The following is a 16,491-nucleotide window of genomic DNA, read 5'->3' as shown; positions in this document are numbered from 1 at the left end:
TCATATGATGAAAAATATTAAGCACAATGGCCATGAGATTATAATAAACTGAATTAGGATGAATAAATTAACAGATTTCCATAATACAAGCCTTCCAAGCAAATCCAGCAACCTGCAAATCTGTCAACATCACAGATTAAGTGGTTCTTATTAATGACTCAGTATTAGATAATATCTTAATTGCTGGAGAGTATTGGTTATCTTTAACTAGTTAGCCCTACACAGAGAACTTAGAGCTTACCAGTCACTTTTAGATTCAGATAAAGGAACTATGCCCCAGAGAATTTAATTATAGAGAAGCTTGGATGACTGAGGATGATAATGTCCTTGGAAAAAGTCACCACATTAAATATAATAGTTTTCCCACTCATTTTAATTTATCGGAAAAGTTTCTGAACTTTTGCTTTCCTTAATTTATATTATAGGCACATTCGTTATATTACTTTTTTTTTTTGGTTATGATAATAAATGAATTGTAAGTGATATAAAATTATAAAGAATATATTTGTTTTATTATATTTATTTCTTTAAGTGATTTTATACTCTATCCATTTTTAGAATTATGCATTGTGGGTAGTGACTATTAAACTTATGGTCATTATTAGAAGTCTTCTCATACGTTCATCATAGTCACAAAATTTAATTTACATTCCCTGAGCTTTTTGCGTTTATGATTTTTTTAAAGTGTAGTTCCCAAATTTGTTAAGTTTGATGTCAGATCACTGATTTTGCCTTTGAAGTGGAGGTTTTCCTGGTACAATTTATTTTTAAAGGACCATAAAACTATAAAAATGACCTAGGCTCCTGACTGCAGATTTGGAGAAGATGGATAATATTAATAGAAAGTTACAAATAGGCTGAGGAGGCTTCCAGTTGCAGCTTCCACATGTACAACGAGAAAAACTGGATGAACTGAAAATCAAGACTTTTGTTGGACTCATCAGAAAAGTGAAGTTTCAGGGCAACTGTCACTCTGGAAGTTAGAGGGACAGGCACATGGAGAACCAAGATCCATGTGCCTGGAGTATAAGCTGCTGGCACCGTAAACTGGTAGGAACACTTAAATGGTGATTTTGCTGAATTGTGAGAGGCTGAGTATGGACCAGCATGCCAGTGAGAAACTCCATAGGTCCACAGTTTTAGGGGGCTCTCATACTTCCACAGACTTTTCCTCCAGGAAACCAACCAGGTTCTCACTTGAAGACCTGAGCCTGGGCCCTTAGGGTTTGTTGGAGGTTAGGGAGTGGGCAGGAGAATCCACTGTGAAATGTGCCCAGAGCCTTCTCCATAGCAAAGCCTGCTCTGGGAGAAAGGACTTTGCCAGAGCCTTATCCCAGCTTTGAGGAGAGGATTCCCCACTGACTCTACACCTCCTACCTCAGCACTCCCCACTGCCTTTTGTTTCCCCCAACCCAGGCTTTCGGTTTCAACAAGGGGCAAAAAAAAAAGGTCAACAGGGGTCTTTGTGTCTACAAAATAGATTGGAAAGGAGGGAAGGGAATAGGCAATAGGAAGAGGTGGGACGGGAGCTATGCAACTGGAGAAGCACTTGTGAGGTCTGGGTCCCCAGACGCAGGCTCATGAACAGACTGAGGCTGAATGGGAAGATTATAGAACACGTCCCCTTTCCCACACCTTACCACCACAGTGACAGCTCTCCAGTGAAATATCAGTGGATTACAGCTGAAAGAGACAGACTCTCAAAAATGGATTCCAAAGGGGGACCAAAGTCAAGAGAAGAGACACAAAGACATTAAAGGAATTTGAAGCCTCTGTTAACTATAGCTACCACAAATGTTAAACACAGCCCAGCTTCTAGCCAGATTAATATAAATCCTCACATCAAAGGTCTATTAACCTCAGTTCCTGTTACTGATAACAATCTGTCTAGCTTTAGAAAAAAAATTACAAAGCATGCAACAGGCAAGAAAATCCACTCTGTGAAGAGACACAGCAATCATTAGAACCAGACTCAGATATCACATATAGATGTGGGATTTATTAAACAGATAATAAAAATAAAACAAAATTTGGGGGATATAGCAAAACCAGTGCCTAGAAGGAAATTTATAACATTAAATGCATATATTGGAAAAGAGGAAAGATCTAAAACCAATAATCAAATTGGTTACTGGAAACTAGGACGAGAAGAGCAAATAAAAGCTAAAGCAAGCAGAAGAAAGGAAATAATTTTAAAAATGCAGCATGAATCAATGAAATTGAAAAAAAAAGAAACAATAGAGAAAATCCAATGAAATCTGAAAGCTGGTTTGTTGGAAAGATCAATACAATTGATCAAGCTCTTGTCAGGCTTACAAAGAAAAAAGAGGGAAGGCACAAATTTATCTGCGGTTACCTCATCCTCTCTGTGAGGTTTTCAAAACCCAGCTCGGCTGTTATTATTACCTTCTCTAGGAAAGCTCTGGACTCAGCCCCTGCCTCCCTAAGTTGGATAACTGACTACTACACAGAGAGTAGAGTCTCTGTATTTTGGACTTTATTTCTCCAGCACTAGTACATAGCAGGTCCTCAACTGAATGAAAGAAAACTATCTACTTTGTGTCATGTGGAAGAATAAAGCCTGTAAAATCTTCCAATCCAGATCCCTTTTGCCTCAGTCAAATTTTTTCCTTATATATCCTTTTTGCATAATGTGTTTGCTTTGTAGCACACGTCATGGTTGCAATTTGACATCTGTGGTAATGATTATTTGGTGGAAGTATGTCTCCCCTCACTAGTCTATACACACCTGATGGAAGATCAGTCTTTTTCACTCATGAGTGTATTCCAGAGCCTATACAGTGCCTAGTGCGTAGCAGGATCTCAACACATACTTCTGGAATGAATAAATAAAAGAAGGAAGAGATAGAGGAGAAGAGGAAGAGAAGAAGGGAGGAAGAAAGAAAGGGGAAAGAAGGGTGGGGAATGGTGTGAGAAGAGGTTGGTAATGCAGGTGGACCAGCGTGGAGTATTGTGGGCTATTTTTTACTTCGTCTTGCTGACAATAAGGGGCCAATAAAGAATTTAAAGTGAAGGACATGGTTTAAGAAACAATGAAAAAGCTGAATTATATATGTCATGGTGAGGGAGAAGGGTGGGAACTGAAGTCAAACAGCAAATCATAGTCTAGGAAAGAAACAATAGAAACACAAATCAAGGCAGTAGCTATGTAAAAATCGAGAAGGGCTGTTATTTACTTATTTTAAAAGAGCTTGAAATCAGTACTATCACGTGCATTCTCTACCCAATAGAAGCAATAGGTGTCGGGGCCGTGTGACATTTGGTGACTGAGCAGAATACCAGCATCATAAAGTAAAAAGTCACTGAGAAGCAAATATGCTTTAAGTTCCTAGTAACAAACTACACATATTCAGAATGCAACAATAATTTGATATTCTGAAAGGCACCATCATGCTGACAACTCTAATAGTTCAAGACATCTTTTTAGTAGATTATACTGAATGTTGTAAAAGAGGGCTTTTGCAGAGTTAAAAATAAGAGAAAACTTGCTTAACCCAGGAAACAAGCCCGCTGACATCAAAGTCCTCAGGGTGTCCCATGGCGGGTATTTTGAGCACAGACACCATTCTGCGATCGTAGTTGTCTTCACCTTTGTGATGTGATAGGAAATGAGGTCTATTTTGAGTTTCAGAGAAGGAGGTCGTTACTTTAGGGGACGAATTTTATTTTTTAGACAGATACAGATAAATTTACATCAGCACTGAACACTGGCATGATTTGAGGAGAAAAAATATTCTATAAGACCATGGCAGTGCAGAGGAAAGCACTCAGTAATTCTATAACCAAGCTGAGTACTTCCTGTGTGTTTATTTTCATTGAGAATTTTATTTACATTTCCATATAGCACTTGCTATTTTGTACATTTTTCTTTTTGCACAAGTAATCTTAGATACCATCTTTAAAGAAAAGGAAATTAAGTATAATATATAACTTATTAGATTGTAGTTCATAGTATATATTCTTTATTTTGGCCTAGAGTATGTATCATTCATGTTTGAGAGAGTCAGAATATGGAGTTTTTGTGTTTTCTTTTTCCCCCTCAAAATTAACTTAATGATTTGGAGAAAATTTAATAGTACATAAGATGAGATTTATTATGGATGTGTCAAAAGTAAATTTAGTATACGTATTTTTAATTTATTAAATCATTAAATTTCAATTACATTGTTAATTTCAATCTTTAAAAAGGATGATTTTAAGTGAGTTTTCAGAGTTTTTAACATTTATAATTTACATTCTTCTGCACCACCAAAATCTGTCCTTTGAAACTGGTCAGACTCCATTTTAATTCCCCAAGCAAAATTTGAACTTAGACATGTCATCTGACAAACTGAGACGCGTTATGCTTGGTATTCTGTTGTTTCGTTCTCGCTGTAAAATATTCAATATGTGCAAGCCATTGTTATCTTTCTTGCAGACAATCCTTCCTTACTATAATTTAATATTTGAGTTCTGCAATAATAATTCTATATGTCAGAATAAATAATAAATTATTTCATTCATCTTTTCGTAACAATTTAATAGTGTTTTTAATGAAAAAAATAAAAATAAGACACTTCCAAGCATTATGTGTTAAGAACTATTCTGAGTGGTTCTAAATAAATCTATAGAGCAATTAGTATATCTAGAAAATTATCAATAATAGGAGCCCAGTGAAAGTTAAGGAAATCAAATATATGTCTCTTAGAGAGGCTGAAAGCATCAATTAAAAGAAATCCAACACGAGAATCTAGTAATGTTTAATTATGTATAATCATACTATTTTAATAGTTTTTCATGGTTAATCTGGCAGATTATAATTTCCAAAAATAATCACAGAATCTTTGTCTTACCCACTCTTCCAGAACCTTGCCACACCCCCATCAAGAGGTGGAACCAATTTCCCATCCCCTTGAAACTAGATAGGGCTGTGGCTGCCTTGACAAAGAGAATGTGACAGAACTGGTGCTTCAAAAACTTCCAAGGTCATAATAGGTTCCACGACTTCCATCTGACTCCTCCCAATCTTTAAATGTTCTTCCTTGACCCCAGCCACAATGCTGTCAAGTCCTAGCCACATGGCGAGGCCTAAAGCAGGAGTTCTGATTGACAGCACCAGCTAAGATCTCAGCCTGCATCAGCTACCAGACTTGTGTGTGAGCAAGCCTTCAGAGGCCCTGTTTTCCAGTCTTCGAGTTTTCCAGCTGAAGAACCAGACATCACGGAGCACAGGCAAGCCATCTCCATGGGGCCCTCACTGAATTTCTTACAACCAAATTCATAAGCATAATAAATGGTTGCTCAAACCTAAATTTTGCAATCCTAATATTTGGAATAGTTAATGAGGTCCACATATTCAATTTCATATTATGGTATCATAATAGCAGATAGTATTTTATGTAGCTTCTCTCAGAATGTGCTGAGGATCATGTGGAGATTATGATATCAAGTACCAAACAGACATTGAGGCTATGTAGAGAAATATATACCTAAGTTATTGTTTATGTTAGCAAAATCTGGGAAAACTTATGTTTTACTTTTACTGCTATGTTTGATAAAGTGAGTGTCTTATAATACTTTCTGAACAGTAACTCCAGGCTTATATTATTAGAGCTAATGCTAGGTGGAATAAATTATTTTACATGACTGTCTCCCTATGTGTAAATACATAATCTTTCTTTTTCTTTTTTTTTCCTCAAAAGAATGACAATTTTGATGAGAACTAACCACTTATTAAAAACAAGTCTTATTACTTACTGTGTCCTCACGCCTTATTGCAAACTAGGAGGAAAGCAATCCCTTTGAAGCATATTTGCAGAAACCTAACCTTTACAAAAAATTTTCTCTTAAATTAAGCAAAACTCTTTTGGAATAGTCAAATGAAAATGACAAAATCATGAGAGTTTTGGGGTATATCAGTGGTAGTCCATTTTCATTATATATGTAACATTGTTAAGCAATTATGAAATGTACTAAGATATGCATTTATATAATTTATAATGATGCAACTAAATTTCATCAAGTTCAGTGACTAGCAAGATCATTATTAAACACAAATGTGTTTAACATTCTATAATTTTTACAATCCCACCTGCTGGATTAGGATATTATCTGATATCTTTCAGGTATTCCTCCCTAGATTTACACTGATGAAATAATAATTATAACAAGATGAACCAATGACTAGTTATACTAATAGCACTGAAAGCAACAGATTAGAAATGAAAATGGCACCTGAATTATATTGCTTGATATACATGGCAGGTGTTCGAACTGAATAGTTTTAATCTCCTTGGACAAAAACAAATGTCCACCATTCAGCAAGCTGAATCTACTGTGGTTAAGATTCTCCTTTAGTGAGCTGTGAAGGGGAAAAGAGCAGCACCTGAAGACAACCAAACCAGAGCCACATTCGTTTCATGGATATCTCTTAAATGTTAAGTCACTTGTCACCATCTCTTGCATCCACATATTGAAAGAAGTATAGAAATGACTGAAGAGAAAAATGATCAGAAAAATCTAAGTGAAAGAACAGCCTTCCAATTCCCTGTTTGTCTCCATTTGTGATCCTAATTAGTTGCTAGGAACGGTCCACTAAAAACACAGCCATTTGTTTCTTGATCCATGTGCGGCATGAAGGTACAAATATGAGTGCTGTGCTGTGCTGTGCTCCGAAAAAAGATCCCAAAGAGCAGCTGCAGGCAATACAGTCTGAAAAGCAACATTATTTTAAAGCTGTCATGTAAGACAAAACATTCGAGGTAAATTTTTCAAACACATAAAAATGCAATTTTCTGTCTGTCAGAAAATGCATGAGTACCATTTCATTTTAGGATATTTGACAGAAAGTACATAATGAAAGAGACTCTAAATAATGACACCTATTAGGAGATCTGTATTTTTTTTTTTTACTGAAAAAGACGATTCTATTATTTCTATCTATCTATCTATCTATCTATCTATCTATCTATCTATCTATCTATCATCTATCTACCTATCTATCTATATTCTTTCTTTCAGCCTGCAATAAGAACATAAATAAAAGGTCATTTAAAATAATTAATACATAAGAGACAAACAATTAGAAATGAGGGAGCAAATTATATCTGGAAGCAGCCAACTGAAAAACAATTTATAATAATAGATGCTATAAAATCTACTTTAAGAAGCAAACTACCATCAACAAAAAGAAAACAAGAGAAAAAAATTTAAATCCTTTGGGTCATTTAGTCAAGTAATTTTCTAGTAGAGATATCTCTACATGTCAAAACCTGTCTAAAGACACTATTTTATTACATTGGAGTGAAAAATAATGTATTCCTATTTCTCTGTTAGTTCCAAAGGAGTTTGGAATATATATTAGAAATGCTTTTGTCAAACAAAAGTTATAATAAAAAGTGGGGTTAATAAGCAAGTCTAACTTACTGTCAAAACTAACTTAAGTTTATCAACTGATTACATAGTATTAATAAATAAATACTGATTTCTTGTTCTAGAAATTTCCTGCAACAAATATTTCCAATAAATATATATTTTCGAACTCTGATACAATTCACCGGAAAAATATAGAATAAGATCATGGAATAAAAAAAAAACTTTGCAAATTTAAAATAATTTAAGCCCACCTCATGACTAGTTAAGCATTTACATATATACATATGCATACATATATTTTATATGTATATATATGTATAGATTTATATACCTATATCTACATCTATCTATATATGTATAAATCTTATAATCATCACCAAAAGGAAGAATTTTGAAACGTTAGGGATGGAAGGGCCTGAGATACAAATGTTCTTCTAGCTTTGAAATGGACAGATTCCCTGGGTCTTAAATTTTCTTGTGCTAGAAACTAAGGTAAATAGTTGAAACGCAGAGAAGTAAAACAAAGTTTGAAAAAAGAGATGAAGTTCAGATATAAATTTTGTGCTGATAAATGCTAGAGCAATAAAACATTCGTGCTACTTATAGATACTTTGAGATAATTGATGAGAATCATAAAGCAACAATCAAAAAATTCCATTTTCTGTTAATAGAGGTTCCAAAAAGATAAAAGAGAAAAATAAAGGATAGTATCACATAATTAAAATAAGAGATTTTATAGAAATGAAAGGGAACTGGTCTTTGAATTTAAATGTCCTACTGAATAGAGAATAGTCTGAATATAAATGATGATAGGTAGACACATCATTGTGTTATTCCTGAATTCCTACACTAAAAAAGAGATTCTCAAATTTTCTAAGAGGAAAAAGAAACATTATTCACAAAGATCAAAATTAGAACATTACATTTCTCTTTAGCAACATGAGTGTCAGAATAAAATGGAATGATATTGTCAGAGTTGAGGAAAAATTATATTCAGTCTAGAGTTTGATACGTAGCTAAACTACCAGCCAAATGGTGAACACAGAATAAAGTTATTTCAGACAAGTAAGAAATCAGGAAAAAAAACCCCACATACCCTTTTATTGGTTAATTACCTGATGATATAGCAAAATAAGGTAGTAAATCAAGAAAGATGTAGGTATGAGTTCTAAAAATAGTGTCTCCGACCCATTAGAGCAGTCAAAGTCAGTCACGAGTTAATAGTAATTAAACCTAGTAGAAAGTAACCAGTTCAGATTAGAGAGGAAGAAGGGTGGCATTTTACATGGATGACACCAGATTCCATACAAATAAGAGAATGATGTAGACAGTTGGCCAAACCTGGCCCATCATCTGTTTTTATAAAGAAAGTACTATGGATACACAATCCTATGCATTCATTTACATATTGTCTATGGCTGCTTTTGTGTTACAGTGACAGAGCCGAGTAGTTGCAACAGAGATTGAATGGCTTGTAAAAACTAAAATTATTTACTGTCTGTCCTTTCTACAAGAAGTTTGCTATCTTCTGATGTATATAATTGAATAATTGAGAATACAATAAAGTTACAGAGTTCCACAAAAAGATAGGCAGTTAGAAACTCCTGGAAATCAAAAAGCTGAATATTAAGCCACTAGTTAACCAGCCTGAAAAGGAAGCAGGACCTTGAAAAAGTCGAGTTAATGAGCAAGTCTACATCACTATCAAAACTAACGTAAGTTTATCAACTGATTACATAGTATCAATAAATAAATACTGATTTCTTGTTCTATAAACATCTATATAATAGGCAGGATGCACAATTATCAGAAGTTATTAGAGATACAATGAAGATGACAAATGTCTTATTTTCCTAAGATAAAAAGATGAAAGAGAATCAGATATTACCAAAAAGAAAAAAGAAAGAAAAGAATAAATAAAGGAAAGCAAGCCAACTGTTACTTGAAAGACATAGTTCACATAAAAAGAAAACTAAAATTGTCATAGAGTGTAAGAATGTAAAGTACACAAACACGTGAGTTGTGATGTTGAGACAGTAGAGAAGAAATGTGATCTTAGCTTATTCCTTGCTTCCACATTAAGTATATTTATATGTCATTTATAAAATAAGTGTAATTTATTGGTTTATAACATTTAGAATTAACCTATAGAAAAAGCATGACAGCTTCATTAGTGTTCTAGACTACAGTGTAAATGTCAGAATATTCAACAATGTAAAAGTCTATTAAACAAAAGGCATGAAGTGCTAAAAGTTCTATTGTATATTGTGCAAGCTGTAGCAAAAGGAAGGTGTTTTTAACCTCTTTTAACAATGTCAGGGATTTCCTCATCTGGCATGAAAGTGAAAATCATTATCTTCATTGGACACCAATATATTTGCCATCACATCAGTTATTAAACTTCTCCCTATGCATTTCCAATACCTCTCCAAAGATGGATCTCCTTTGTATGGTATGCCCAAGTTACACATACACACACACAGAGAAGCTCCTGAAAGTAGACTTTATATTGATTTTCTATATTGCCTAAAATGCATAATATACTTTGCACACCTATGCATAATAAACATTTGTTCATATTTGTTTAATTCAATTTTTACTTAAATAGATAACTTACAAAAACTCCAGGTAACAGAGCATCTGTTGTCCAGAACACCTGGACACTTACTTATGCCGACTCTATAGAATGAGTTTTCTCTAAAATAAAACTGAATAAGAATGTTATTTCTAGTCTATGGCCATGCCATCCTGAACAAGCCCAATCCCGTCTGATCTCAGAAGCTAAGCAGGGTCGGGCCTGGTTAGTACTTGGATGGGAGACCACCTAGGAAGACCAGGTGCCATAGGCGTAAAAAAATAATAATAATAAAAAAAGAATGTTCTTTCTTAAGAACTGAATACCCTACCTTTAGAAAATCAACTTCATTGTAAATGAAGTGAGCTGCCTTTTTTCTTATTCTTCCTGCTGACTAGAGGCAGAAGTTAAAAGACTGTAACTTGAGGATCAATACAGGCCCACTTACAGTTGTATTGACAGTTGTATTGAATCAAACTGTGAAGTTTAAGCATATTGTGTGAACTGATGCCCTCTTCTGAACAACCTCTACTTAATGTGCTAGAAATTCGTGTCCAAAATTATTTTATAATCACTAGACTATGAAGCATAAACTTGTTCGTTAGACTGAGAATTTGAAAGATTCAATTAGAATTCATATTAGTTAAACTAATAATTTCCCAGAAAATTTCAAATAGTCTTGGGTTATTAACGTAGCATATCTTTAGATATGATCATTTTTGTAGCCCATAGATTCACCACCACCACTCCCACTTTGTGTTCTAAAATCTCCTAATATCCGACCATTCCTTAAAAGACTTTCATATTTGGCATTGACGATTCCCTGCTTCTATGTATAGTCAAGATCTAGAACTTATAATCCTATATTTCAAGTTGTGCCTCTCTGAATATTGCTTGTGGTTCTGAGAAGTAGAAGATATAATGGCCCTCCTGTCATAGCCTTACCACACAGAGATTTGCTACTCATAGTTCTCTTGACTTGGAGATTATTTAATTGAAGTTGTTGACATGAGTCCAAATCTGGAGAACCTTCTATGTAAAAGGTCTACATAGATTTCTTTAGATATCTAGGTACTACTCTGTTTGGGCTGCTTAGAATATTCTTCATACAATAAAGATTATGATGATGTTAAAGACTTCACAGATTCCATAATTTTATATTCTTTCGCTTTGATTTACTTGCAAAAGTTATGTCACTGAAGTAAGACCCAAACATTAGGTGACAGTGGATAAGGTAGATAAAGGGAAAAATAATTTAACGTATTAGCTCTTTTACTTTTTTCTGTAATTTTTAGTGTCAGCTCCAGCATCCTGAATGACCATTAGTACTTATGAAGTGTTTATGAGTGAGGAGAAACAGTGAATATATGGAGGAGCTAATTTTTTTAAATACCAAATACAATCGTATAAATTATTTTTTCAAAATAGCATTACTAGGTGAAGCAATTATCTTAGAATATTTGAGGTATGTTCCTATAAGTTCTGTCTAAAAATCAAGTTCATATACCTTAAGGGAGCTTGAGTATAGCCTACTCTCAGAATTTAACCAATGACTCATGACAAATGTGTGAACACCATGATCTTGGTAACAATTTTGAACCTGGAGAAAGTTACATAAAGTGTTGCAAATTTTACTCTATGGAAATAGGAATTGGGAATAATATATTAAAGCAGTTTTTCTATTGAAAGCATGGACTTTATTGTGAAGAGTCAAATTTATGGAGGCTGAAGAGCTGAAAAAGTACACGTGCATAGCATCTAAGCACTACAAATGTACTGTGCACTGACTCATTGATCGACCGGCAGACTGATAATGAAATACAGGAAATAGGTGACGACTTTTTCACCAACTTCTCAGTATGTCAGGGAGTGAGCCAAAGTATTAAAGAAATGCTCTAAAGCCTCAAAGAATTTACTTACCACTTTAATTTTTCCACATCTGTCAAATAACAAGCAGCAGCTAAATGCTTCCAGAGAAAGGAGCAAGAGCATGGGAACAACCCCCCTCTAACACAGTTATACAAAACCTGCCGAAAACTGAGGTAAAAGTAGGAACAATAATAAATGCCTTCAAGCACCTCAAGCCCTACACTAAACCTAAGATAACAATCCACTGAAAAAAATTTAAAGCTTGTAGTACACTGAAGATAAAAATAGTAATAACAAAATTGAAACACAGCTGAACTTCTGACTAGATTGATTCAACTTCTCATACTATTGGTTTAGAAGAAGAAAAAGAGTGCCCAGTTTCCGGTGTAAACATTATTTAAGTCTCTATGATTCCTTTATACATGATGTCTACAATTCAGTAAAAATTACAAGACACACCAAAAAGCAAAGAAAATAATATGCTGTCAAGAGATAAAGCGAACAAGAGAATCAAACTAAAAAATATACCTGATGTTGTAATGATCAGATATCGACTTAAAAAAATTATATATTTATGCCTAGTGGATCTAGTGCATGCACAAATGAAGGATTTTTACAGAGAGATGAAAATACTAAAACTACCTTAGTTTCTCTAACCATGTGCTGCTGCCATAGCTCTTTCATTCCCCTGATATAATAGTTTTTACAGTGTGCTACTTTTACTAAGTCATTAAATTGTCTATCTATGGTTAGTGAGAAAAGGCACTTAATTTTACTCATCCTTATATTCTCACATGTATCCTTGCAGTTTCTCCTATAAAGCTTGGCCCAAAGTAAGTAGTTTATAAATATTCGTGAGAATAAATGAGTAAATATGAAAGACAAATATTATTTTTTCATATTATGTTTTATTGATTTACTTAGATTCAAATATGTATCCACATAAAATCTGACTTATAGTTATAAATTTAACTTCAAAAATAACAACCGTTATGGTTTTTTTGGAAGAATGATATAAAGTAGAAATAAAAAAGAAAATAATTAAAACGAAAGACACATTCCAGAATTATGAGATTATAATAGTTACACAGTTGCATATGGCCTGATAATTTTAACCTAGACTATCATGTTTTTTTTCCTCTAATTCCAGGCTTTACAGCATTCAGAAACTATAATGGCCTTTCTACAACAATGGTATTGTTACCTAAACATCTACAAGACCCACTTCAGAGAGACAGATATACAAAACACACAGACATATACACAAAAGCTAGGTAACAGACACACCAAATCTCTAGGTTCATATATCTATCTTGCTTTTCTACTAACAAGTTTGTCTTTAAAACTAAGGAAGTGGTTCTCAGTTTAAAAGCCTCCAGGGGAGATCTGTCAGTAATTGCCAAAGTACAGGAAGGCATTATTCCCCTGGACTCTTGGTTCCAAATAGCATTGCTACTCTAATTCTGCATTACAACCCAGCAACATAAGTATTACCTGGGAGCTTGTTAGAATTGCAGAATTTTGTCCTCTATCTCAGACTTATTGAATGAGAATCTGCATTTTAACAGGATCCTAGGTGATAAGTATAGATATTAACATTTGAAAAGCACCACTCCTTCATTCCCATTCCAAGCCACATTGGACAGCAATTAATGAAGCAACTCGGGACTCACTGTGCAGGCTGAAGCCCAGCAGAGCTGAGGCCACCACAGGATTTTGTTTGCTGGTAACTGGAGAAGCAATTTCATTTCATTTCAGATCATCATTGAGCTGGTGCTCAGAGACCATTTTAAATAACCTTCATGGGAATCCTTCATATATTTTAAAACAGAATCAAACATTAGAACATTTCTAGGCACTAAGGTGAAAGAATATACACTTGTACTTCTCATGATTAGAGCACCAGACTCTGCATTCTCCTTTTTGACCATATATAGTCTACCAGGAATGAGTGAGCAGCCATGGCAAGCAGGCCCTGGTAGCCACTGAAGCCACCATAAGTTGAAACTCCATTTTTACTAAACATGGATGATATTCTTTTTTAAACAAATATTTTTAAAATTTAATTGGAATTTCGTTTTTGGGAAACTCAAGAAGAACCATGCATGTGTGTGTGAGTGTGTGTATATATGTATATATACATATATATGTATATATACACATGTACACATGTGTAAATACTTATATTTACATATATACACATAAGTACATATTTAATATATGTTATATATGTACTATATGCTAAAAAGGTGGGGATAGCTTAATTCTTTAATAACCGATTGGAAGGTAGAAATGAAGCTCTTATAACGGAGATCTTATAATGGACACCAATGCTGACAAAAGGGGAGTCTGTGACATAGGCTCAGCTGCCACAGGCCTCTACAAACCAGTTTTCTCCCTGGCATCACACATCAGATAATGGAATATTCATTGTTCACATCAAACCAGATGCTGCATTGGCACAAATCCCATTGTTCAATATTTGCAGCTGTACTGTAATGATACTCTATCAGAATTCTGTGGATAGAATGCTAAGTGTACAATGAGCCTTGAACATTTGAAATGGTATTTTCCTTTTTTACTGTTTTCCAACAGACTTAAAATTTACACTTAAATGGAAGAAGAATGACAAATATTTTCCTTCAAAAAACAATTCAGAGAATTCCGGTCTCCAATGGCGACTGACTTGGAATTATGTAATTATATGAAAAACACAATTGGTGGCCTACTTGGGCTTGCTGCTTGCGACAAACCAAGCATGAACGTGTGAAAGTAATTTATAGAGAGCCCAACCTAACACTGCCTCATTTGCTGCTCCTGAGTTCAGGCATGAGTTCAGCTATAAAACTGGCTTTTGATTTTTAGAGGCAGCCAGTATTCTGTGCCAGCCTTTTCTAGTTCACCTCTGTTTAGGCTGCAATGGCTTTGGAATTGAGGGGAGACTCAGAGAAATCTCTTGAATTTTCATTTGTGAATTATAAGATCTTACAACTAACATATCGATGGCAGAGGTATGGCCAACACAGGTCCTGGAAGCAAGTCATATTGGTGAATGCATTTTTCATGTACTATCTACAATGCCAGACAACCAGGCAGTGGGTTTATATTAGGGGTCAGCAAAATATGGCTTATGGACCTAATCCAATTCAATGGCTGTTTTTGTAGATATTGTTTCCTTTGAGGACAGCTACATTCATTCATTTATATACTGTTGCTTTGAGCTATAATGCAGGGCTGAGTTCTTACAACAGAAACTAACGTGAATGCAAATAAAACATTATGAAATAGCTTCTAGTTAAAGATACTGCTGGAGCACACTGGTTTATATAGATTCCTGCTTATAACTCCATTAAAATAAAAATCTTTCAGGGATTAATAAAAGGGCATAAGTCCGTGAAAACAAAGAAAATCTAAGGGAAGCAACTAAACTTTGTAAGCTGGGAAGCAGACAGACAAGCAGGAACTGATATAACAGATCCAAGAAAACTCGAATCAAACAAGTGAAGGAAGAAAGACAAGAAGTAACCTAATTTGCATGGCAGAACCTCAGGAAGTGGCATTCTCAGGTAACTCTGAGGGAGGGGGAGTGTGGTGCTGAGCCAGGACGGCTATAAAGAATACTGGAAAAACGTCTATGTTACCAAGCGTTGTCAAGGATTTGAAGCAAAGGGGCAAAGGAATATCCATGTACTGTTAATGAAAGGGTACATCGATACCACCACTTTGGAAAACAATTGGGCAACACTTAGTAAGGGTGAAGATGCTTTATGGTCTAGAAATTCCATTCCTAAGTATATAATCCAGAAGAACTGTAAAATATACACACCTGAAGACATGAATAGAAATATTTACAGCAGTGCTGTTTGTAAAGAAAAAAAAATTCAACCAAAATGTCGATCAAGAGCAAAATGGATAAATACGTGGGATATTACCCCAAAAGACAATATGAATTAACTAAAGAAAGAAGAACAAACTAAATAGAAAGCATGTAGATTCAATGAAATAAAGATCGGAGCATAAACAAACAGTAAGAAGAGAAAATCAATTACTCTCAAAAATAAAGTTGATTAAAGAGTTCTGTGTTTTAACAAGAAGCACACATTTTATGTGCCTTTCACATACAATAAAGTCATGAAGTTCATCTCCATGAAATTGCCAGTGTGTAGGTAAACATGGTTAAATGTCAGAAATTTCATGAAGTGTTTCTTATGGAGAGCAAGAATTGGGAGTAAATGTGGGCAAGAAACTTCTATTTGTCACTAGCATCGTTAAAGTGTATTTGCTAAGATACATAAATGTATTTCTTTGATAGAAATTTTAGGAAACAATTAAATACCATAAACTCCTCAAGAGCATACTATCGCCCTTCACAAGGGAAAGCTGATCCAATATTCATAAATAGAAAATGAAACAATTCAGAGATATTTGTCATTATTTTCAATATGGATGACTGGCTTATATGGTACAAATCTGAATGTGTCCTCCTGAGAGAAGTGAGGAGAAAAATGGTTTGCCCAGACGCCTTTATGTGACTCAGTCAGAAGTCACTCCTTTAGCTTTTTATCATCCATACAGCATGTACCTCAGACCCTGGTGGTTTTCAGCCAGTCTATGACAAATGGCCAACTTGATATAGCAGGGGACCCGAAATGAATCACTACCCTTGTTTCTGC

The 16,491-nt window shown here is 34.6% G+C and overlaps 1 pseudogene; it reads left to right on the top strand.

Annotated features, from left to right (window-relative positions):
• Nucleotides 1–10,104: 10,104 nt before the first annotated feature.
• Nucleotides 10,105–10,223, top strand: LOC120607623 (uncharacterized; annotated as a pseudogene).
• The last annotated feature ends 6,268 nt before the right edge of the window (nucleotides 10,224–16,491 follow it).

This window comes from Pteropus medius, unplaced genomic scaffold, assembly GCF_902729225.1.
Source record: "Pteropus medius unplaced genomic scaffold, Ma_sr-lr_union100, whole genome shotgun sequence".
Classification (NCBI taxonomy): domain Eukaryota; kingdom Metazoa; phylum Chordata; class Mammalia; order Chiroptera; family Pteropodidae; genus Pteropus; species Pteropus medius.
Note: the sequence above shows the minus strand (reverse complement) of the source record. Positions and strands in the feature narration are given on the sequence as shown.